The sequence below is a fragment of the Prenolepis imparis genome, unplaced genomic scaffold (assembly GCF_030444845.1).
Source record: "Prenolepis imparis isolate NDT839.2.m4 unplaced genomic scaffold, iyPreImpa1.0 SCAF_11, whole genome shotgun sequence".
NCBI lineage: Eukaryota > Metazoa > Arthropoda > Insecta > Hymenoptera > Formicidae > Prenolepis > Prenolepis imparis.
Genome location: NW_028141169.1, coordinates 15942777 through 15967628, shown reverse-complemented (window position 1 = coordinate 15967628; position 24852 = coordinate 15942777). Strand labels below are relative to the sequence as shown.

Genomic DNA, 24852 nt, shown 5'->3' with positions numbered 1-24852 from the left:
AATTCATTGGCTAGTGTGGTCGATTAATTTAACTAACATGGATATAAATATCGAAGTTAATAATGAAGAGGAAGAATTATCCGATGACGATGAAATACGTGTTTTACAAGACTCAGATTATGATAGTGAGTGTAGTGAGGGCAATATTGAGAAAAAAGTGCAGAATTTAAAACTGGCCGACGTTAGAGACATTGATGAATTGCAAAAAAATGTGTGGTATCTATTTTTATTATGAAACTGATTATAGTACCAAATTTTGCACAGCGTGTTTCCTGCGAGTAAACGACTTGTTCACACATGCTTGTGCTGTGCGTAAACACGAGAGTAAAAGATACGTTTATCTTTTGGGGGAAACTTGCAGTGAGTGTAGAAGTTCAGTGTACCAAATAGTATCGTGCAATCTGTGCCCTATTTGCAAACAATAAACTGTTTAAAAATTGGAACACTTAAAGTGAAAATTCTAATAGACAATGAACATGTGGGACTGCGATGCAATGTTACCAATAAACGACCTTGGGGAATGGTATCCACATCTCAGAGACAATGATGATGATGATGTGAATGCGGAGCCAGTTTTTATTCCTTGTGAAAAATCGAAGAACATTCCAATGTCTTCGGTGGTGCAATTTTTAAGAGATCGAGAACTAGGTATACAAAAACGTGCGGATAATGTGCGAAATTTTCTACGAGATCGTAAATGTTGGCTGAGAGAAATACACATGTGTGGTGGAAATAATTGCAAGCGTTCAGATTGGCCTGGACATAATCGAGCGACATGTTTTGAGAATCGATTGCACACCGATCTTGATTTAATGTATTCCATTTATAAAAGTTATGGTGAAAGGTGTTATAGATATAAATCTACGAGATCAATAGAATGTAATACACCATCATCATCCGAATCGGAGGAGTCGCATGGAGGACACGCAGGAGAACATAATATTCCGGATTCGGACCTCGAAAACGATGAGTCGGATGTGAAGGGACCGAGATTATATTGTAAGTACTCATTTTAAATAAATTAAAAATATAAATAAAAATATATAATTATTAATTAAAAATATAAAAAAAATTTTTTGTTATGCAGAAACCGCATCCACCTCGCCATGCCGCAGCCGTCGCACCTCCGCTTGCCACCCCACCGCCCGGCCTCAACACCGCCGTTATCGCATCCATTGCCGGGGGGTCTATTTCTTATTATTAATTTTATCATTTATAATATTAATTCATTTTATTATCTATTATCTTTTTATATTTTATATCATATTATTAATAATTATATTTTTTTTTATTATATTTGAAATTCTATATTCTATACTCTTTTTTTTTAATTTTATATTCTTATATTATTCCCCTTTTATATTATATTTACATATTATTAATTTTAATATCAATTATTTTTATATATATTATTTTTATATATTCAATTTTTCTTTCTTATATTATCTTATATTCAGACACACATGTATTACACACATATATGATTAAAAATTATTAATATTAAAAGAAAAAAAGATATTTATTCTAGAATAAGATATCCTTTTCCTCTCCCCCATCGCGACATTATTTAAATTATTAAAAATTATTATTAAATATTATTAATAGAAAACATTCTCTCTTGCGAACACCTCACGCTCTCCTAAGCGCTACCTCTTTCGCAGTCCCTAACCTCGCGCTATCTTATTCTTTCCTAAGCGTTTGCTCTCTCACAGTCCCTAGCGTCGCGCTATCTCTCTCCCTTTCGCGTGCGCCTCGCGCTATCTCTTTCTTCTCTCGCGCTACCTCTCTCGCGGTCCCTAGCATCATGTTCCCCTTCTCCGCATGACGTTATCCCCCGCAAGGACCGCTACAAGCTTCGTATGAGAGCTGGGACTGCTTACGGGTGGGAGAAAAATGGAGAATGGAAATGCGTGTGAAGAAATTATGTCATGATTAACTTAAAATCTCTTTATTCTTCTCTCTTTTACATTTTTTTTTTCATGCATATTATGGAGTAAAAACTAAAGCTACCAGCTCGCAATCGATGAGCTGATGCTTAGTGAAGGCGTCGCTAGCGCGTATTATATTTGATACTTTTTTATTATCCGTTACATTAGACGCGATATTTGAAAATTGTGTAAATTTAACATCGACTGTCTCGGTAATTTTAACCAATCGATCAAAAGATACATCAATGCATGGATCGAGATCGAACATACGGTGTAACGTCGATTCGATCATCATCATGCATACATTTGAAGATTCGAGACTTATGAGTTTGACGTTGTTAATCGTATGAACTCGCATTGTTAGCGGTCCAACGCTTATAAAACTGTGGACATCATTAGAGTCATTCCGAAGAAAATTTTAAAGTATCATCGAATATGAAATTCTTATGCTTTTATTCTATATATTCCTACAATTTTTGAAGATCTTACATTCAAAATTATTGTACGGAATTCACAAATTTGACATAATAACTTTATAAAAGCGTATTTATTTCGTTCTTAAATCGGATTTTTTTTTATGCAAAGAATAATATTATAAAATCGTAAATCCCCTTACTAATCTTGATCATTGAATAAATCGCACCATTTATCTACATTTCCCTTCAATCAGAAATTTATATAAATTTAAAATCATACTATATTATCGTATGCAATTAATTACAACTGCGATTTAGTGCGATTATATATATTTATAATAAAAATGGAAAAATGTTTATATTTGTTTTATTTGAATATAAATGCACATCGAGAAGACTAGAGGAGACCGGGGCTAGTAGGCTCAGTTCAAAGATATTATAAAATACCTCTTTTGTTATAAAATATATATTTTTTTGTTTTGAACACGCGTTTTAGATTGGTCATCACTAACACTGGTCAACAAAATATGATCAATTTCAATTTGTTTTTAAGGAATGAGTATTTTTTACTAAATTTGGTTGCGCTGAACAAGAATCTGGCCTTAAAAATACAAAATTGGCTCTAGTTTTTAAGCAAAACGGGTTTAAAGGTGCAAAAAAACGTGTTTTTGGTCATTTTTGAACACTTGTAGAAAAACAACGGGAGCTCGTAGAACCTTCTGCTTGGGATGAAATAAAAGCTTAAATCTTGCCCTTTTAGGCTACGGATCGAAATATTAAGTGCCATTAACTTGAACTACGCACTACTCATATTTATACAAATTAAATTAAATCGTATTTCAGAAACGGCTTTGAACGGGTCAAAAACGACTACGAACGGCTCAAGAACGGCAACGAACGGGTCAAGAACGGCTCATGAACGGCTCAAGAACGGCTTTGAACGGGTCAGAAACGACTACGAACGGGTCAGAAACGGCTTTGAACGGGTCAGAAACGACTATGAACGGCTTTGAACGGGTCAGAAACAACTACGAACGGGTCAGAAATGGCTTTGAACGGATCAGAAACGACTACGAACGGCTCAGAAACGGCTTTGAACCTGCATTCTTGAGCCGTTCATGAGCCGTTCTTGAGCCGTTCGTAGTCGTTTCTGACCCGTTCAAAGCCGTTTCTGAGCCTTCAAAGCCGTTTCTGAGTTAGCGTTACAGACTGCGATAAACGAGCGATAAACGTTAAAAATATTAAAGATACTTTTATTAATGATAATGATATAATGATATCTTTAGATGTTAGTTCATTATTCACAAATATTCCTAAAGAGTTGGTTTTAAATGCCATTAAAAAACGTTGAACTGACATTGCTAAGAACACAAATTTCAATTTAGCTCAATTTTTACATGCAATAGAATTGATTTTAGATTCAACTAGTTTCAGCTTCAATGGTCAGTTTTATGAACAAATATTTGGCAGCCCGATGGGTTCTCTTTTATCACCTATCCTAGCAGATATTGTGATGGATGATTTGGAGACACAATGTTTAAGTTCGTTAAGTTTCACTGTCCCCATATATTATAGATATGTAGACGACGTTTTTGCTATATTGCCACGTACAAAAATAGATGAGATAATAATGACTTTTAATAATTACCACTAACGCTTGAATTTCAAATATAAAATTGAAGTCAGTTCTTCCAATATAAAATCTTCAAATATAAAATTGAAGTCAGTTCTTCCATTAATTTCCTAAATACAACGATCATTCGTTCTGACAATAGACTCATTACTAATTGGTACAGGAAACCTACATGTTCTGGAAGATATATAAACTTTTTTTTTCTAACCACCCTTTAAAATATAAAATTAATTTATAATCTGGTTGATGATGTCATTCTACTATGCAATGACATTTTCCATCATAAAAACATTGAGATGGTGAATGATATCTTACTTAATAATTGTTTCCCTAAACACATCATCAAATGACATATACAAAAAAAGAATTAATGTATTAAAAAATTGTAATCACAATAATGATTGTGATATGAATCGTGGACAATCTGACAGAACATCTTTTATTTCATTGCCACATGCTAAAGATGTGAGTTATGATCTATGTCGTGTTATGCGTGGCATGGGCTTCAACGTCTATAAAATAACAAAAAAAAACTAATTACATTGATTAAACGTGGTAAAGATAGTTTACATAATGAGAACTAATGTGGTATATAAATTAGATTGCAAAAACTGTAATGCGTCATATATCGGCCAAACAAAAAGGCGCTTACGTACTCGAGTGAAAGAGCATTTTAACAATATAAAATTGCATGAAACCAATCATTCCGTTATAAGTAAACATAAGTTGGAATTCGGACATGAATTTGATTTGGACAAAACCTAATATATTACATAATGAGAAATATGTGAAAAAGAGAGAAATCGCGGAAATGTATATTAAAAAATTCAATAATACAATCAACCTACAAAGGACACAGATAGCTTAAATAAAATCTATGACAAAATAATAAAGGTCGTTTAGCTTGGTTTCCTATTTTTATATTTCACTCACTGACAAAGTTTCATACTGATACAATGTTTCTCTCTCTTTAAAATTCAACAAGATGTTAATGATTTGTTTTAACTCAAATTTGTGAAGTGTTTCAATAAGAACATATGTACTCAAAATTTTATAGCAAATCCATTTATGTATATTACTGCTTTTTGAATTCAAACCGTTTTTTTTTTTAATTAATTATTATTTCAGTTTATACTTGAAAAGGACCACAACCATATGATCGAAGCGTTGTAACTTCTATTAAATAAACAAATTTTGGCTAGTTTGGTCGATTAATTTACAACTACCCCTTTGATTATTGTACTAGCGATATAAAAACAACTTAAAAAATTTAAAATTTTTATTAATTATTTTATTATTTTAATAATATTTAAAATTAAAAAGAGATACTCACTAGACCCATAATTCCTCCCTGACAGGTTCGGGAGGATATGATTCCTCGCCGAACAATTTTCTGAGGCAGAAGACGTCATGTCATCTCACTAGTAATCCTGTGCCCATTCCACGATCCCCTCCGCGTCGTCCCATAGCTCGGCCAATTCCCGCCGATCGCACCACCGATAATTTCGTACTTGTTCTATATGCCGATGATTAAGGTATCCACCGATTTGGATGGATTCCTCGGTTATTTTCTGAAAATCGACAAATTTGATAGATAATATTAATAAACAAATTTATTATATAATAATAAAAACTTACTGGCATTGTGAATATAAGGAACAGAGTCCTCAATAAATTTTCTAGCAGGTGGGTCTTCCAAGATATTATGTCTATTATTTCATGAAGTTCTAAGGACATTCTTGTTAAAAAAAATTGGGCCCAAAATGTCTCCCGATCCAAAAGGCATTTTGCACTGCACTTAATAACTTAGCTCGATGACACTTAGCGATACTTAGCTCGGCGACTGCTTTAAACTTTGTGATGAACATCGCAGAGACAGACCCTCTCTCCATAAGCTTCAGCCCTATCCCCTCAGATAAATCGTAGTAATAAATATCTGTTTATAAATTCGAGCGGTTGGGCATCAGCGCTCACCGTAATGCTATACGCCATACGCTGTTTTGTTTATACCTGCGGAAAGGACCATGAGAACGCTTAGAAGAGAGCGTGAGGCGTTTACGAGAGATAGCGCGAGAGAGATGTCGCACAGTGGTGCCATATACGTGAATCACGGAAAAAATTATATAATTTATTAACTTTTAGAGACCGGGCTTTTTTGATGATTTTAATAGTTTTCAATTGCACACATATCAATATTGAAAGAAATGAATTTGAATTCGGCGCTTTTCGCCATCTGAGAGAGAACCAAGGAGAGAACCATCCCCACCACGGCTCCGTTTGCCGCGTGGAGGATCGTCGCGCTCGTGTGCTCCGATTTGCGATTTTGGGGGCACTCTCTCGCAGAGTTTGGAAAAAGGCAGTCGCGCTTTTTGAGGTCCTAGACCATTAGTTCAACGTAGATTTGATAATCTACTTGCGCCTCCGGGCTTGTCTTAGAAGTTACAGTTCGATCGTATTATTCTGATGGTAATAGCATCAGTGCGCGAATGCGTTAAACATTATAAGAACTGTGAAATAGTATCGCGAACTTTAAATAAGCGTGAGCACTAATATTGAACTGTATGAAAATCTTTATCATACTCGAAATATATTGTAAGGTTATTCTCGGTCTGATTCCTTGGTTTGAACTAGAACGTTGTCGCCGATATTTGTATTGCTCTATTAATACTCCTTTTGTTTAATTAAATATTTCTTTAATTCTAATTGATCCGCTATTTCTTTGATTCAAATATTAATCTGATTTTCCTGACATCCTCGTGTTAATTCGAATAAGAATATAAATTCACACGAACTGTTGGTGATTGTTGATTGGAACATTTAAACAATCTAACTAAAGAAAAAATTAAATCCTACAATATTGTTATATTAGAAGAAATAAAACATCAATATAGATCTGATAAAAATTAGTTATATAATATATTTTTATTTAATTAGTGATGACCAATCTAAAACGCGTGTTCAAAACAAAAAAGTATATATTTTATAACAAAAGAGGTATTTTATAATATCTTTGAACTGAGCCTACTAGCCCCGGTCTCCTCTAGTCTTCTCGATGTGCATTTATATTCAAATAAAACAAATATAAATATTTTTCCATTATTATTATAAATATATATAATCGCACTAAATCATAGTTGTAATTAATTGCATACGATAATATAGTATGATTTTAAATATATATAAATTTCTGATTGAAGGGAAATGTAGATAAATGGTGAGATTTATTCATTGATCAAGATTAGTAAGGGGATTTACGATTTTATAATATTATTCTTTGCATAAAAAAAAATCCGATTTAAGAACGAAATAAATACGCTTTTATAAAGTTATTATGTCAAATTTGTGAATTCCGTACAATTATTTTCAATGTAAGATCTTCAAAAATTGTAGGAATATATAGAATAAAAGCATAAGAATTTCATATTCGATGATACTTTAAAATTTTCTTCGGAATGACTCTGATGATATCCACAGTTTTATAAGCGTTCGACCGCTAACAATGCGAGTTCATGCGATTAACAACGTCAAACTCCTAAGTCTCGAATCTTCAAATGTATGCATGATGATGATCGAATCGACGTTACACCGTATGTTCGATCTCGATCCATGCATTGATGTATCTTTTGATCGATTGGTTAAAATTACCGAGACAGTCGATGTTAAATTTACACAATTTTCAAATATCGCGTCTAATGTAACGGATAATAAAAATGTATCAAATATAATACGCGCTAGCGACGCCTTCACTAAGCATCAGCTCATCGATTGCGAGCTGGTAGCTTTTGTTTTTACTCCATAAAATGCATGAAAAAAAAAATGTAAAAGAGAGAAGAATAAAGAGATTTTAAGTTTAAATCATGACATAATTTCTTCACATGCATTTCCATTCTCCATTTTTCTCCCACCCGTAAGCAGTCCCAGCTCTCATACGAAGCTTGTAGCGGTCCTTGCGGGGGATAACGTCATGCGGGGAAGGGGAACATGATGCTAGGGACCGCGAGAGAGGTAGCGCGAGAGAAGAAAGAGATAGCGCGAGGCGCACGCGAAAGGGAGAGAGATAGCGCGACGCTAGGGACTGTGAGAGAGCAAACGCTTAGGAAAGAATGAGATGGCGCGAGGTTAGGGACTGCGAAAGAGGTAGCGCTTAGGAGAGCGTGAGGTGTTCGCAAGAGAGAATGTTTTCTATTAATAATATTTAATAATAATTTTTAATAATTTAAATAATGTCGCGATTGGAGAGAGGAAAAGGACATCTTATTCTAGAATAAATATATTTTTTTCTTTTAATATTAATAATTTTTAATCATATATGCGTGTAATACATATGTGTCTGAATATAAGATAATATAAGAAAAAAAAATTGAATATATAAAAATAATATATATAAAAATAATTGATATTAAGATGAATAATATGTAAATATAATATAAAAGAGGAATAATATAAGAATATAAAATAGTAGTAAGTAATGCACTATGGTACGTCAAAACAAACCCCCACCACTCACCCTCTGGCGCCGGTGACGTCACTAAACCAGCGGGGGGCCGTCTCGTCACAGGTCATTAACTCAGCGGGGGGTGACGTCTCGTCACAGGTCATTAACCCAGCGGGGGTCCCGACCGCGGTCCCACCAAAGGTTAAAGTTTAGGGAGACGGGCCCCGCTCGCGTGCCAGGTAACAATATTAATGTTAGTGACAATGAGAGAAAAGTCGAACATTAGGACGACTGAGACGAATAAAGAAAAGACATTATCGCACTGATCATGATGTAACTTTAATTTTTAGAGAAAACGTGAGTGTTTCGCAGTAAAAAGGAAAAAGGGAAATGAATGGAAGAAAATACTAAATAATTTTAATGAGAAAAAGTTCACATTTATTCAAATTGGTTTTTTTTACATAAGTCGATTATTACAAATAATTTGGCTAAAAGAAAGAAATTCTTTTAAAGCGAAATCTGTGAACGTTGAATAGTAAGAGAGGAAAGTAGTAGTAGTAGTAGTAGTGGTTTTATTGACTTCCCCTTAGGGTTACAATCTCTTTACATAAACAAAGAAACAACAAAAACATAACAAACCTATACATCTCCTCCTTTCTCAATTCATAACATTTATTTCCTTATATCTACTTATCCTATTACTTAATCTAACTTAACCTAACTTGACCTCGCCCGCTGAGGATGTTGGGCATCCGCCTCTGGATTGCCCGTTATCCCGGCCGTCTCCCCATAGCATCCGCCCAACCTCCACACACACACACGCCTTCCGCAAGGACTTTCGTTTCCTGTACTTTCTTTCCTTCTTTCTCCTTACTTTCCCTTCGCGATCTTTACCTTCCCTTCCTTCATTCATTCATTCATTCTCTCTCTCTCTCTCTTTCTCTCTCTCTCTCTCTCTCCCCTTCTCTCTCCCTTTCCACCTTCCTCATCCACCATTCCCCTTCCCCTTTCTCTCCTAACATCTCCCTTACCACCTCCTGTCAACTCTCTCCCCCCTCCCTCCATTCCCTACACCTCTCCCAAACATGCTCCCATGATTCCTCCTCCCTCCCACATATTCTACATATCTTCCTTTCTTCCTCTTCCCAATATCTGCTTCCCCTTATCTCACTTCCTAACCTAAACCTTGCCATCCTTTTCCATCTATTTTCTCCCCATTCCTTTCTTAAATACTCCGGCACTCCTTCCCCTTTTATCTCCTTGTACCATCTATTATACCCCGATCCTTCTATTCTCTCCCACCTTTCCCTCCTTTGCTCTTCCAAGTCATGCCTTATCACCCTTCCATACCAACCCTCTCCCTCCCCTCTTCTCTCCTCCACCTCCACTATCCCCCACCCTCTTTTCTTGAAGAACTCCCTCCTTTCCCTTTCCCATTCCGACCCTGCTCTTCCCTCCCTTGCCCTTCCTCTCAATTCCTCCCAGCACCTCCTCGCCAGTTCCCCTCCCCTTCCTTCCTCCATCTTTTTCTCAAACCCCCACGCCCTTTTCCCCGCTCTCGTTCTCAATTTTTCCCTCTGTACCTCCTCTCTTACCATGTACCCCGGTGTCCTTCCTTCTACTCCTAACATCCACCTTAGGAATCTTTCCTCTAACCTTTCCATTCCCTCTCTCTCCTTCCATCCCCATATCTCCACCCCATAACTCAATACCGTCCATACCAACCTATCAAATAACCATAATCTTCTCCCCCAATCCTTCCCAAATCTTCTCTTCTCTATTCCCCACACCTGCCCCATGACTACTGCCGCCCTTCTTATTCTTTCTTTCACTTGCCCTTCCTGCCTTCCGTTCCTCTGCATCCTATACCCCAGATATGTGAACTCCTTCACCTCTTCCATCTTTTCTCCTTTCCACCTCCATTCTCTTTTCTTCCATCTTGCCCCTCCTCTTCTAAACCTCATTATCTTCGTTTTCTTCGCATTAAGCTCCAACTTCTTGTGTTCCAAATATCCCTCCAGTCTTTCTATCATCCCTCTCAATTCCTCTTCATCTTCCGCCATCAACACCATATCATCCGCGTACGCCAACGTGTATATCCTCTCTCCTCCTATCTTTATCCCTCCCCTTTTAACTTTCCCCATTTTCTCCTCCAAATCTACCAATACAATATTAAATAACAGTGGGCTCAATGGGCATCCCTGCCTCACACCTTTACCCGTCCAAAATTCCTCCCCTAATTCCCCATCCACCTTTACCCTGCACCTCGTCTCCCTCATTATCTCCTCTACTCTTCTTCTTAACCCTTTCCTTATCCTCTCTCCCTCATTGCCTCCCCTAACTTCCCTCTATCCACCGAATCAAATGCCGCCTTTAAATCCACGAACATTACCGCCATTTTCCCCCCCTTCTTTTCCAATTGCCTGTTTATCACATAATTCAACACATATATATTATCTATCGTCCCCATTCCCTTTCTAAATCCTGTTTGGTTCTTCGGCACTATTCCTTTCTCCTCCACCTCCTTTCTTATCCTTTCCGCCAACACCATCGTATATATTTTGTATATCGTCGGCATCAGCGTCACCCCTCTATAATCCTCCACCTCCCTCCCTTCTCCTTTCTTTATTATCGGCACTATTACTCCCTCTCTCTATCTCTTCGGCCATCCCTCTCCCCTCCATATCCTGTTACCAAATTCTAATGCCCATTCCTCCAAATTCCCTCCTCCATATTTCCACAACTCATTCGGAATCTCATCTATCCCTGCCGCCTTTCCCTCCTTCAGCCTCTTAATTGCCTCCCTCCACTCATTTTTCCCAATCTCTTCTTCTTCCTCCTCCTCTTCCCCCTCTATCCTTCCCTCTTCCACCTCTCTTACCACTCTCTCCTCTACCCCTCCCAATAACTTCATAAAGTATCCTCTCCATTCCTCCATCCCAATCTCCTCACTTATACCCTCCCTCCTTCTCCTTTCTCTATTCACTATCTCCCATACCTCTGCCTCCCTTTTCACCTCTGCTGCCTTTCTTTCCCATTTCTCATTCTCCTCCTTCTTCTTCATCTCACATAACTTCTTGTATTCCATCCTCCTCTTCTTGTATTCCTCCCCTTCTCCCCCTTCTCTCCGCCACTTCCTCAGCTCCTTTCTTACCTTCTTTTTCTCCCCCTCACATCCCACCATCCCTTCCTCTCTTTCTTTTTCTTTCTCCTCATCTCCCTCTCTGTTTCTCTCATCGCCTCCCTTAGTTTCCCCTCCACTCTTACCCATTCTCTTTCTATTTCCTCCTCTCTATTTCCCATTTCTCCCACTTTCTCTCTCAATATTCCGCATCCTTCTTCATTCCACATCCTTCTCCCCGCTCCTCCTTGTTGCCTTCCCCTCTCTCTCACCTTCTTCCCTTCCACTTCTATCTCTATTGGATGATGATCCGAGTCTACCTTGTCCCTCACTCTTAGTCTCCTCACTCTTTCCCTGTTATCTTCATTCCCTATCACGTAATCTATTACCGTATTCCCTCATCCCCCGTAAATGTCCATTCCCCTTCCTCATCCCCTCTTATATTACCGTTTAGGATGCTCCATCCCCTTTCTTCTATAAACTCACACAATTTCCTTCCCTCTGCATTCGTCACCCTATCTTTTGATCTTCTCTTACCTTCCCCCTCTTCCTCCTCTTCTGTCCTCTCCTCTCCTCTCACTCTTCCCCCTTCCCTTCCTGTCCTCGCATTAAAATCCCCCCCCTATAATTGTGTGCACTCCTTCTTCCTTATCCTCCATCCACTGCTCCATTTCCTTTATCGCTTTTTCCATTCCCTCTCTTACATATACCCCCACTATCTTCCATCTCTCCCCCCCCGCTTTGACTCTCCCCACCATAAATCCCTCCCTTTCCTTTTCTATCTTTACTCCCTTCTCTGTTATCTCTTTTCTGACTCCCATCATCATTCCTCCTATCGCTCTTCCTTTCTTACTCTTTCTACTCGCCCATTGTGCCTCCCATATATACTCTTTCGGTAAGTTCCTTTTGGCTTTCTTCCAATCCTTTTCCTCTAGCCATGTTTCTGCTAGCACTATTACCTCCCATTCTTCTAGCCCCTTCCAAAAATCCTTATCCTTATTCCCTATTCCCGCTATATTCCAAAACACCATCTTCCATCCTCCTCTTCCCCCCTCACTCTTCCTCTCCTTGCTTCACCCTACTTCCCCCTCTCCCTTTCTGTCCCCCCTCTTCCCCCGCTTCCTCTCTTCTTATATTCCCTCTCTCATCCTTCAATACTTCCTCCTCCTCATCCCATCTCCACCATTTATCCCCTATTCTTATCCTCCCGTTTCCTACACATGCCCTTTCCCCCTTCCTCTCTTCCATCCTTGCAATCTCTCCCAGCTTCCCTCTTATCTTTCTTTCCCACCAAGTTAAATCCGCTCCAATCCTTTCTTTTCTGCCCCTTAACCTTCTTTTCTTCTCCATTACCTCCCACTTTTGCTCCTCCCTCTCTAGCTCCGCCACCACCATCTCCCTCCCCTTCTCTCTATCCTCTCCTATCTTCCTAATCTTCACTATCTTCACTTTTGCTTCTATCTCCTCCATCAGCTTTTCTGCCCCCTCTCTCTTCTTTCCTTCCTTTACCTCCAGCCCTCTTATCACAATATTCCTCCTCTTTTCCTCTTTTTCCATTACCTCCCATTTCCTCTCTATTTCCCCTACCCTCTTTTCCATTCCCTTTCCTACGCCTACCCCCTCTTCTGTCCCTCCTCTTCCTATTTTCCACCCCTCCATCGTCTTTTCCAGCCCCTCCATTCTCTTCCTCATGCTTTCCATATCCCTCCTCAATTCTCTCTTCTCTCTTCCCCATTCCTCCATCTGCTCCTTGCAATCTCTCCTTAATTCTTCCATCTCCGCTTTTATTCTATCTCCCTGCCCCTTTATCTCTTCCCTTATTTCCTCCATCCTCTCCTTTATTTCCTCCCTCATTTCTTTTATCATCCTCCCTATCTCCCCCCCTCCCCTTTCTCCGGCGATCTGACCACCCTGTTGCTCCTCTTGAACGCCTCCTCCTCCTCTTCCACGCTTTTTTCCATTATCTCCCTTTTTCTTTTCCAAATCTCCTCTATATTCCCTAAACTTCCGCTCCTTTCTTTTTCTTTTCTCCCTCTCATCCCTCCACCTTCACCTCCCTTGTTTCCCTCTTTCTTTCCGCTACTCATTTCCCTCTAATTCTATTCTCTAATCTTTGTATCTTCTCCCCTATGCTATCCTTTTCCTCCTAGCCTGTTTCCTTTCTATCTCCTTACCTACTCTCTGCTCTCCCCTAGTTCCACTCTAGTAACTTTCTCCCACTGCCGCGCGCCCTTCTCTATATACTTCCTACTCCCTGCCTAACTATCACTATTCTCTCCCGACTTTAACCTCCTCACTCTGCTTTCTCTCTCTCTATTTTCGCACCCTCCACTCTCTCCTCACTCTCTAGCACCTCCACTCTTACCTCACACCACTTTCGCTCTTCCCTTCCCTCTTTAACCTCTTCAAAAACTCCTCTCAGCACACACACCTATTCCCCACGTGTCTCCGCCAACGCACCGGAAACGGAAGTCGAGAGGAAAGTAAAATAGTTATATATTTAAAATTCTTATATTTTACAAAATATTTTACATTTATTATTCACGATGTTACACACATTTTGCTAATAACAATTAATTATTACTATAATATTGTATTATACATTTAATATTACAAAATTTTTTTACAAGGTTTTGTTTTCTTAAGCAAATTTTATTTACATTTATATTAAGAATGTTTTACAAAAAACTATTTTCTATCGTGTCGGAGAATACGCGAATTCGTTTTAATTGAGATGATCGAGAGACCAGAAAAAAAGAAAAATTAATTCCGCGACATATAACCGTATGGTAGTGAACAACGATTATTGATAAACCTACGTTTTAACAATACGGGGCTACAAACTTTCGTTTCGCATCGTGTTATAACTTCGTGAAACGCAGTGCGACGAATTGCATTAAAACGTAGGTTTATCGAAGTTTCAGCTGTTTCTTCTTCATTTTCTTTGTCTTCGTTTGGTTGCAATCTCTCTGACGCTAATAATAAATTTTTAATACTAATAAAATTTATACACTTTGTAGTTTCGTGATTAAGGGTTATACCCTTAACTTTACATACTTCATGAGTACGGTCTTCTGATGTACGAACAACGTAAGAGTAAAATTTTGGTCCACCTGACACGAATGCTTCGATATAACTTCCCTGTCCATAAGATTCGAGTTCGTCCGTCATGTCACCAAGAAAATTTCCCGTACGCGGTTCGTACTCATTTGGATCACCGCTGCTAATATAAATGCAAGAATCTGTATCATAATAAAGAACCCGTCTATCTAATTTTTCTAAATAACTATATAATTTTAAACGCGCTTGTGCCGTTGTGTATGCTGCAATCACAACATTAGTTAACGGAGAAGGTACGATTGCTTCTTGTCGCATTTGCCACGAAACATATATTATATCATCGTTTACAGGCAATATATCGGTTATTTCGTGTTCAGCACTAGTCAACAATGTCACAAGACGTTGTTGTGTTCTGACAACTTCGGTAGTAGGTAAATTAGACCGCTGCCCAAATTTACCCCAAAAAGAATTTAAACACAATTTCGCAACCGAACGCAACCCTGGATTCCGCGCGATGTTTCGCTCATCAAGAACGATACCTTCGATCTTTTCATACTCACGTAAGTATCGTTCTTTAGCGTCGTCGCTTTCTTCACATTCGCGTGGCCATCCAGTGGCTTCTTGTTTGAGTTGTAGGAAAGTATTAATATACTCTGTGAATAATCCACCCTGTCGTGTTGTGGGGTCAAATTGATTAACTTTATATTGCCAGATTTCGCTTACTGCTGACACAAGATAACCTTTTTCGATTGCCTTACGTAATTCACGTGACACCCACGTTCCTTCAAATTCACGTTCGCTAGTCAGTTTGTGAGTGCAATCTGTTTGTATAAATGTTTCGCAGCAACTTCCACATTATGCGAACAATAATTTTCCGCGCACACGATATGGGAGTACTGGATGAAACAAATTACGTGGTGGGAGTACTCTACAACGTACGAGACCTTCGACCTTGTCAAAATTATAATTCGGTGGTTTCCCGATTAAAACAGAACATTCTTCGCCTACATAAATGTCTGGATGCCCGATCGGAAAAGCACCTGTCTTTAATACATAAGGGTACAAAGAACATACGTCTACGTAACGTATTTTCTCTGTACCCGTAACCTCCCGTAAAACTCCGTACCGAGTCGCGATATTGCCCGTTCGACCTCCGAAGAAGGATTCACGAGGATCGAGTGGCGAAGCTTCTATTAGTGGATGATTCTCGAGATGTTCATACATTTCACGATTGTCGCGCATTTCCCTATCGAACGTGCACTCCCATTTTTCCACCACAGTGTAGCCGCGTTGTCTAAGTCGCCATGAGATAGCGAGAGTTCGTTCATATCGTGAAACTAATGTATCTCCACGTTCTATTACCGACGAGAGTTTTCTATCACAATTCAGCGGAAAGCAAGAGGGACATCCGTGCTAAAAACAGCCGTGAAATTGTAACACGTGACGCTGTGTCTTCCCTGCAACATGCGTTTCGTAATATCCATCGACGGGCGTGCCATCGAGCGTGCAATATTCGCGTGCACGTCCCGCGTGAATTATATGACGTCCGAGTTCGCGTTCCATCCAAACCAGCCATTGCAGCGCTTTACGTGAATAATTACTCGCTTTTCTATAGCCTCCGTGAGGAATAACGCCTATTTCCTTTTTGCGCAAGAAGTTTTTTCGAAAAACTGTCATGCACGTCGAGGCAATAGTCGTGCATTCCTCAAACGGACACACATTACCGCGATCTAAGAAAATTTTCCGAAATGCTAAGCACGCCCGTCGAAGAATATCGACATCTGTACGACAATAACGTATAATTTCTCGTTGAAAATCGAACACGAAATTTTTTTCTTTTATCTCGTTATACCATGAGAAAAAACGCTCACGCTCTTCCGTTTTCATTATCTCCGGCGAATAATAACTTGTGTCAGGTAACGGTCCGATGTACGATTGATTTTCAATAGTGTTAAATAAATGCGGAAAAATCCCTTTATCAGCTGTATCCTTCAGCCCGAAAGCCTTTGGTAACTCGGATAATCGCATTGGCATATAATTAACACTATCGATAAATTTCGTATGTCCTACAGTTAAAACTACTATTTTTGTCCCGTTTAAAATTACTTTAGGTTCTAATCCGTTACGCTTTACTACAATGTGTTCTAAAATAAATTGCGCATCAAATGCTTTCGCATTATGAGCAATACAAATGATCCGCTTGAAACATTTTGTCGGTCGTGTTGCAAAATCGACAAATTGTTTCACCGGATCATGTTGAAAAACGAACTCTCGCATACCGCACCAACGACACCGCGTGGACATATTATTTTCTCCCGCACATGATTCGCAAATTTGTTGAGCGACGCATAATGTCGGAACGTGTTTCTTTACACTTGTCGTGCCTTCGAGTGTTTCGTCTTGTCTCGTCTCGAAATCGTAAAACACGAACGCAACGCGTCCCTTTTCGCGTTCGTTTACACGTACATTCTCAAATTCCTCGCTATCTAATTCGTTCGCTGCTTCTTCCTCCGTGTTAATTATTTCCTCTGTTGTCTCCTTCCCCATTGTCGACGTCGACTGCAACGATGACGTTGACGAGGAAGGAACAGAAGAGGTAATATTGACTCGGCGAAGAAGTAACATATAACATAAATGATTTCGAGGGTGTTGGGTACGACATAATTTACAATAAGAAGTACCACATTCGTGTTTCGAATTTAATTTAACAACACATCCACACTCAACGCAAAATCGTATAACACTACAAATACTCGATTTAGTATCATACGATTTTTCGTTACGATGACGTTCAAAGCACGTCTCTCCGAAAAACGTTCGATTACATGCGTCGCACTTTTTAATTTCTACGTCGGACTGAGTACACGCGGGCATAGCGAAACATTGCGGACATTTATGTGAACAGCGGTGATTGTTTCTATTCCAATATTTTATATTACATGCTACACAATAATTATTGCAACCAGAGGCGGCTTTTAAATTTAAAATAGGATTATAATGTCTCAAACGCTCATAATACATAATATTTAATCGGAAGGAAGATTCGCGTCCGAGAGAAGCGAGTATTTCGGTTCCGTCGTACATCGGTTTTTCTCCGCGTCCGAAAGTAGCAAAATTATATACGACGATCGCTATATTATCATTAATCAGATATCGTTGAAAACGCTCAATTTCTCGAATTCCGCATCCCTCTTCCGGTATCTCGACACCAGCATTCTTCGTTAATTCTTTCGCTAGTTCTCTTTGTAACGAGGAATGTGGATATCTTACCGCATTCCATTTTTCATGAAATTTACCAGTGCGTAAATTACCACGTTCGCAGTAAATACGCGCTGTCACGAACGAGGGAAACACAAATTATCGGAATTTTTTATTGTTAATATTGAGCGCTTCGCGACATCTTCGTGCGTTAATTTTACACGTCCGCGACCCGAAGGAACCGTAACATTAAAAACGCTTATATTGAATTGTTGCGCGATATCGAGTCCCCCTGCACTCTGCGCTACCGAACGTACGAGTCGCCAAATATCCTCGCTCGTCAAGTCACGCACCGGACGAAACGATAAACCCGCAGGACCATGCGTCAAATTCGGTGAATCGAACGATATTCCTACGTAATGGGCAGGTTCGCACGTTCGTATAGCGTACGCGTGAATTTCGCGGAACGCGATTTCTAGCGCTCGATATGTATCATCGTCTTCAGATAACGGACGTATCGCAAAACTCGCTTCTCTTCCGATTACGCCAAAATTTCTAAAACGTCGCGTATTCTCCGACAATAAATTTATATAATGGAAATCTCCGACCTGTTGTTGTTGTTGATTCTCCAGCTGCTCTTCTTCGCCTTCTTGAGCCTCCGATGTGTTGACGAGTCGATTCTCCATCTCTTCTTCAGCTTCTTCAGTCTCCGATGTGGTGTTAAGACGATTTTCCACGTCAGTTTCCTCCTCGTTCTCCTCTCTCTCATCATTTTCCTCGTTATCAGGAAGCTGCGACACTTGTGCATGAGATGTTCGACTGCCACCACCACTCTGCACTGATGAAACGAAAAAAAAACAAAAAAAAAACAAAAAAAAAATTAAATTAAGAATGAAATTTATATTTTATATTATTCTTATTTTTATGCTCAAATTTAATAAGTCAACTGCTACGTCTAGTATTACTCGTGAGTATTCCTCACCTTTTAATTTTCAACTCGTTTCTAGCCTTCCGGAGAAAAGTAAGGTGTGTAACGGATTTCAAATAAAAACAATTTACATTTATTTAAAAATTAAAAATTAAAAATTTTAAAATATTAAATTCGCACATAAAATAACGAGAAATAAGATAATATTGTTACCTTCATTCACTACATACACCCTGTAGTCGTCATCATTATCCAACGTAACATGATGTTGTTCTTCTTCTTCCTGCTCTTCTTCTTGCTCTTCTTCTTCTTCCTGCACTTCTTCTTCCCACACTTCTTCTTCCTGCACTTCTTCTTCTGGCACTTCTTCTTCCTGCACTTCTTCTTCCTGATCTTCTTCTTCCTGTTCTTCTTCTTCCTGCTCTTCTTCTTCCTGCTCTTCTTCTTCTTCTTGTATTCTATTTATAAGCCCACCAATCATTGGAAAAGCTAATAAAACCATAAAGAAGATATTAATATTTTTATAAATTTTTACATTTTACTTCATGTGAAATGTTTAAATTTATTTTAAAATATTAACTTACTGGGTGAAAATATTTCAGGATCGGCTGTGCTCACGGTGACTATACTTGCGTTATCATCGTCATCATCAATATCGCTATCTAAAAATGATATAATTATATATATTTCGTAAAATTTTTACATTTTCACTTTTTGCGTTATTTTCTTAAAATTGAAGCTTACCTGATGATAGCGTAATAACCGGAATCGACTCACGTGTATTTTCGTTTAATCGTACTCTCCCTAAAATTTATCATGTTATCTTGGTAATGAAATTGTAAAATTTTTTTAAAATTAATATTGTATTTATACAAACTTACGTGCAGGTGGTGCCTCGAGCTCTTCTTCTGCCCGACGTCTTCGGCCCATTGCAGGGACTATACGCGCAACATTCGCGGGGATATTGTTATCTACAAATTATTGATTTAAAAATTTAGAAAAATTAACAAGTTCTGAGAGTAGTTTTATTGTATTTTTTTAAAAACACATTTCAATTACCTGCTAAACATCTTCGATAATTCAATAGCAAGAAGCTAATATGTCCTCCTACATCTTCTTCCTCGTGATCAAATGCTTCGCGCATTCCCATCACTTCACCCGCGAAACGTAATAATCTTTCATCTCCGTTAAAATGTCCCAATCTATATAAAATTGCTAGTACAGTATTTGTACTAGTACACGCGAAACGTTGAAAAATCGCGTAATTTGTCTCCGTTGACTCATCCGACAATTCGGATAAATATTGCTCGCTGTTAAACCCCGGTATCAAATTTGCTGTTAAATTCACAAACTTTGCCACTGTAGCTTTAATCCCCGACATTTTTACACTTTGAGCAAAAATTAACTTTGATTTTTGCCAAAATTGAAACGAGTCACAACGTGTCAAAAACAAGTTGCTCAACGCGACGACGAACTCAGAAAAACATTTTCTTTTTCGCTTCGTAGAATTTAGATTAGATTAGATTAGATAATTTTATTGCTGCCCCAATTGGGGATTACAAGGCGCTTTTTTCCTTAAGGAGCAGTCCCAAACCTTTATACTTTATACATAAATTTATAATCTATCCTTAACCTATAACTTAACCTATATACAATAACTCCACGCAATTCCGCCTTACCCTTGCCCTATCTCGCCGCACCATTTACACTCTCGCTCTTTCCCTCCTATCTTACTCAATCTTACAACTAGCTTACAACTAGCTTAATCTAATGTGGGACCTCTGCTTCCGGTTACTTCTGCCTTTCCTCCTCCACTCTCTCTCTCTCTCTCTCTCTCACTCTCTCTCTCACTCTCTCTCTCACTCTCCCCCTACCCCTCACCACCATCCCCTCTTGCTTCCTCCAACAATTTTACCCACAATTCCCCTTCTCCTTCCTCTCCCAGTACCTCCCTCACCATTTCCTGCCAGCTCTCTCCCCTTCCCCATTCCATACATTCCTCCCATACATGTTCCCACGTCTCCACCCCCCCCCACACATCCTACACCTCCTTTCCTCCTCCTTCTCCCAATATCTATTTCCCCTCATCTCATTCCCCAATCTGTACTTCGCCATCCTCTGCCACCTTCCTTCCGTCCACCCTTTCCTCAGATACCTCGGTACTCCCCCCCCCTTTACCTGCTTGTACCATTTATTATATTCTGAATTCTCAATCTTTTCCCATCTCTCCTCCCTCTGTCCTTTCTTTTCCCATTCATCAACCTCCTCCCACCTAAACTGCCCTCTTTCCCTTCTTTCCACCACCTCCCTTAAATTCATCCCTTTACCCTCAAAAAACTCTTCTTTCTTTCTCCCACTCCGATATTTCCCCTCCCTTTTTAGCCCTCTCCTTAATTTCCTCTAAACATACTCTTGCCAACCCCCCCTTACCCTCCTCCAACCTCCTCTCATATCCCCACGCCCTTCTTCCCATCCTTGATCTTATCTTTTCCCTTTGGAGCTTCTCCCTTATCATATACCCCGGCGTTCCCCAATCCACTCCTAACATCCATCTCATATACCTTTCCTGTACTCTTTCCAATCCCTCTCTCTCCTCCCACCCCCATATCTCAACCCCATACCCTAAAACCGTCCACACTAACGCATCAAAAAGCCATACTCTCCTCCCCCAATTACCCCCAAATCTCCTCTTTCCTATCCCCCATACTTGCCCCATTACTACTGCCCCCCTCCTCATCCTCTCCCTCACCTGTCCGTCCTGCCTCCCATTCCTTTGTACTACATAGCCTAAATATTTGTAGTCCTTTACCTCCTCCAACTTCTTTCTCTTCCAATACCAACTAGCTTTCTTCAGCCTCCCTCCCCCCTTCCTGCACCTCATCACCTTCGACTTGCTCTCATTCAACTCCAATCCCTTCTCCTCCAAATATCTTCCTAATCTTTCCATTATACACCTCATTCCCCCCTCATCCTCTCCCATCATCACCACATCATCCGCGTACGCTAGCGTGTATATCCTATCCTCTCCCAACCTCACTCCTCTCCATCTCCCTTTCCTCATCTCCTCCACCAAGTCCGCCATCATCATATTAAAAAGCAGCGGACTCAGAGGACACCCCTGCCTCACTCCCCTCCCTGTCCAGAACTTTTCTCCCCTCTCCTCCCCTATTCTAACCCTGAATCCTATCTCCCCTACTATCTCCTCACATCTCATTACCATCCCTTCCTTCACCCCCCCCTCCCTCACAACGCCGCTATTAATTTCACCCTGTCCACCGAATCAAACGCCGCCCTCAGGTCCACAAAAAATAGCACCATTTGTCTTCCTTTCCTGCTTATCTGTCTATTTATCAGGTAGTTTAAAACGTAAATATTATCTACTGTCCCCATCCCTCTCCTGAACCCCGTTTGATTCGGTGGCACCATCCCTCCTTCCTCCACTTCACCCCTCAGCCACTCTGCTAACACCGTCGCATACACTTTGTATAACGACGGTGCCAGCGTTATTCCCCTGTAATCTGAGACCTCTCTTCCCTCTCCTCTTTTCAAAATTGGTATCACCAACCCCTCACACCATTCCCTAATCCACCCTTCCCCCTTCCATATCCTATTACATAATTCCCACACCCACTCTTCTAGCCCCTCTCCGCCATATTTCCACACTTCTCCTGGGATTCCATCCACCCCCACCGCCTTCCTATCTTTTACTCTTCCTATCGCCCACCTAATTTCTCCCCTTTCTATCTGATCTTCCTCCTTCTCCCTTACCCTCCTGCTTCCTCCCAACACCACTCTCGACTCCACCCCCCCTAATAAATCCCTAAAATAACTGTTCCATTCTTCCATCTCAATCCCTTCTCCCCCCCCTCCTTTCCCTCTTCTCCTCTCTTTCCTAATTATCTCCCATACCTGCCCCTCCGTCCTCGCTTCCATTGCCCTCCTAATCCATTCTTCATTCTCCTCCTCTTTCTTCTTCCTACATAATCCCTTATACTCCTTCTTTCTTCTCTTATATTCCTTTCCCTCCCCCCTCCCCCCTTCCATCTTTTCAACTCCTTTGCCACCTCCCCCTTATCTTCTCTGCACTCCTCGTCAAACCACCCTCCCCTTTTTCTTCTCTCCTCCCTACTTCCCCCCCCATTTCCCTTACTTAGAACTTCCTGTATTTTTTTTCATCCTCTCCCACTCCTCCTCTACCCCTCTCTCTTCTTGTTCGTCTCCCTGCCTCTCCCCTATCACTCCTAACCTCTCCCTGAATTCCTTCTTCCCCTCGCCCGACCAGTTCCACCTCCTTTCCCTCTTTTTTCCCTTCTTCTCCAATCCTCCTCTAACCCCTCTGATCCATACCACTACCGGCATGTGGTCCGAGTCAATCCTATTTCCTATCTCTACCCTCATAATTTCCTCCCTCACCTCCTCCTTCCCTATCACATAATCAATGACTGATCTTCCATTCGGCCCCATGTACGTCCAGCTCCCCTCCTCATCTCCTGCTACCCCTCCATTCACTATTGCCCACCCTATTTCCTCTAATCTTCTCACTAACAATTTCCCTTCCCCATTTACCATTGCATCCTTCGACCTTCTTTCCTTTCCCTCCTCTTCTCCCTCCTCCCCTATCCTTACCATTCCCCCCAATTCTCCTGTTCTAGCATTAAAATCCCCCCCTATTATCGTTCTAATCCCACCTCCCTCCTCCTCCATCCACTCCCTCATCTCTCCTAATTTTTCTTCTAAAACCCCATTTATGTACACACCCACCAATCTCCATCCCTCCCCCTTTTTCTTTATTATCACCTCCATCATTCCTTCCTTATCCGCCCCGCACTTTCCTTCTATTCCTAACCCTTTTCTTACCCCTACTATTATTCCCCCCATTGCCCTTCCTTTCCTATTTTTCTTCCTCGCATATTGCACCTCCCACTTAAATCCCAAAGGCAACCTCCCTCTTATCTTCTCCCACCCTTTTTCATCTACCCATGTTTCTAACAAGAACATTACATCCCATTCCCTTATCGCTTCCCAGAATTCCGCATCCTTATTCTTTAGCCCCGCCACATTCCAAAATGCCACTTTCCATCCTTCCTCCCTTCCCTCTTCTTCGCTCTTTCTTTCTTCCCCTCCTCTCCCCAACTCTCCATCTCTCCCTCCCCCTCTCTCTCTCCCTTTTTCCTTTTTCACCTTCCTTCTCCTACTCGTTCTCTCCCTTCCTTTTTTGCCTCCTGCAATATGTCTACCTCCATTTCCCCCTCGTCCCCTCCTCTCCTCTCTTCCCCCTTCCCTTCTTCTCCCCCTTCCTCCTTCAGCTCCTCTCTCACCTCATCCCACCTTCATCATTTACCCCTCATCCAAATTCTTCCATATCGTACCCACCCTCCTTCCCTCTCTTTCTTCCCCCCTAGCGATCTCTCCTAATCTCCACATCATCCTTCTTTCTTTCCACGTAAGATCTTCCTCAATCCTCTCCTCTCTCCCCCTCAATCTTCTTTTCTTTTCCATTATTTCCCTCTTAACCTCCATATTTCCTACCCTTACTAATCCCATACTAGTCCCATCTCTCCTCCTCTCCCCTATTTTCCTCACCTCCCCCACCGGCCCCTCTACCCCTTTCTCTTTTAATATTCTCTCCACTTCCCCTTTTACTCCTCCTTCCCCACCCTTTATACCTTTTACTATAATGTTCCCTCTCTTTCCTTCCTCTCCCATCTCCATTCCATCATATTAATCCTACCTTTCATCTCAACCATCTCCTCTCCCTTTCCCTCCCCCCTCCTCTCCCCACTCTTCCTCAGCTCCAATTCTTCCACTTTCTTCCCTAATTCTATAATCCTCCCCTCCAACCCCTCCTTCTCCCTCCCCCACCTTCTCTCCTTCTCCTCCACTTCTTTCTTCAGCTCCCTTATCTCTTCTCTTATTTCTTCCTGTCCTCTTATTCCCTCCTTAATCTCCTCTTTAATTTCTCTTCTTATCTCTCTCATCTCTCTGATTATTTCCTCCTTCCCTCCCCATCTCTCTTATGCTCTCTCTCCCATCCCTCCTGCCTCCTCTTTCCTTTCTGTCTCTGGCGATCTTGTCACCTTTTTACTTCTCCTAAATATCCACTGTAAATCCCCTTTCTCCTCCATCTCTTTTC

General features: G+C 40.4%; 1 pseudogene; it reads right to left on the bottom strand.

Moving 5' to 3' along the window:
- LOC145943241 (uncharacterized) overlaps positions 1-24852 on the bottom strand; it is a 41358-nt pseudogene that overhangs the window by 1930 nt on the left and 14576 nt on the right.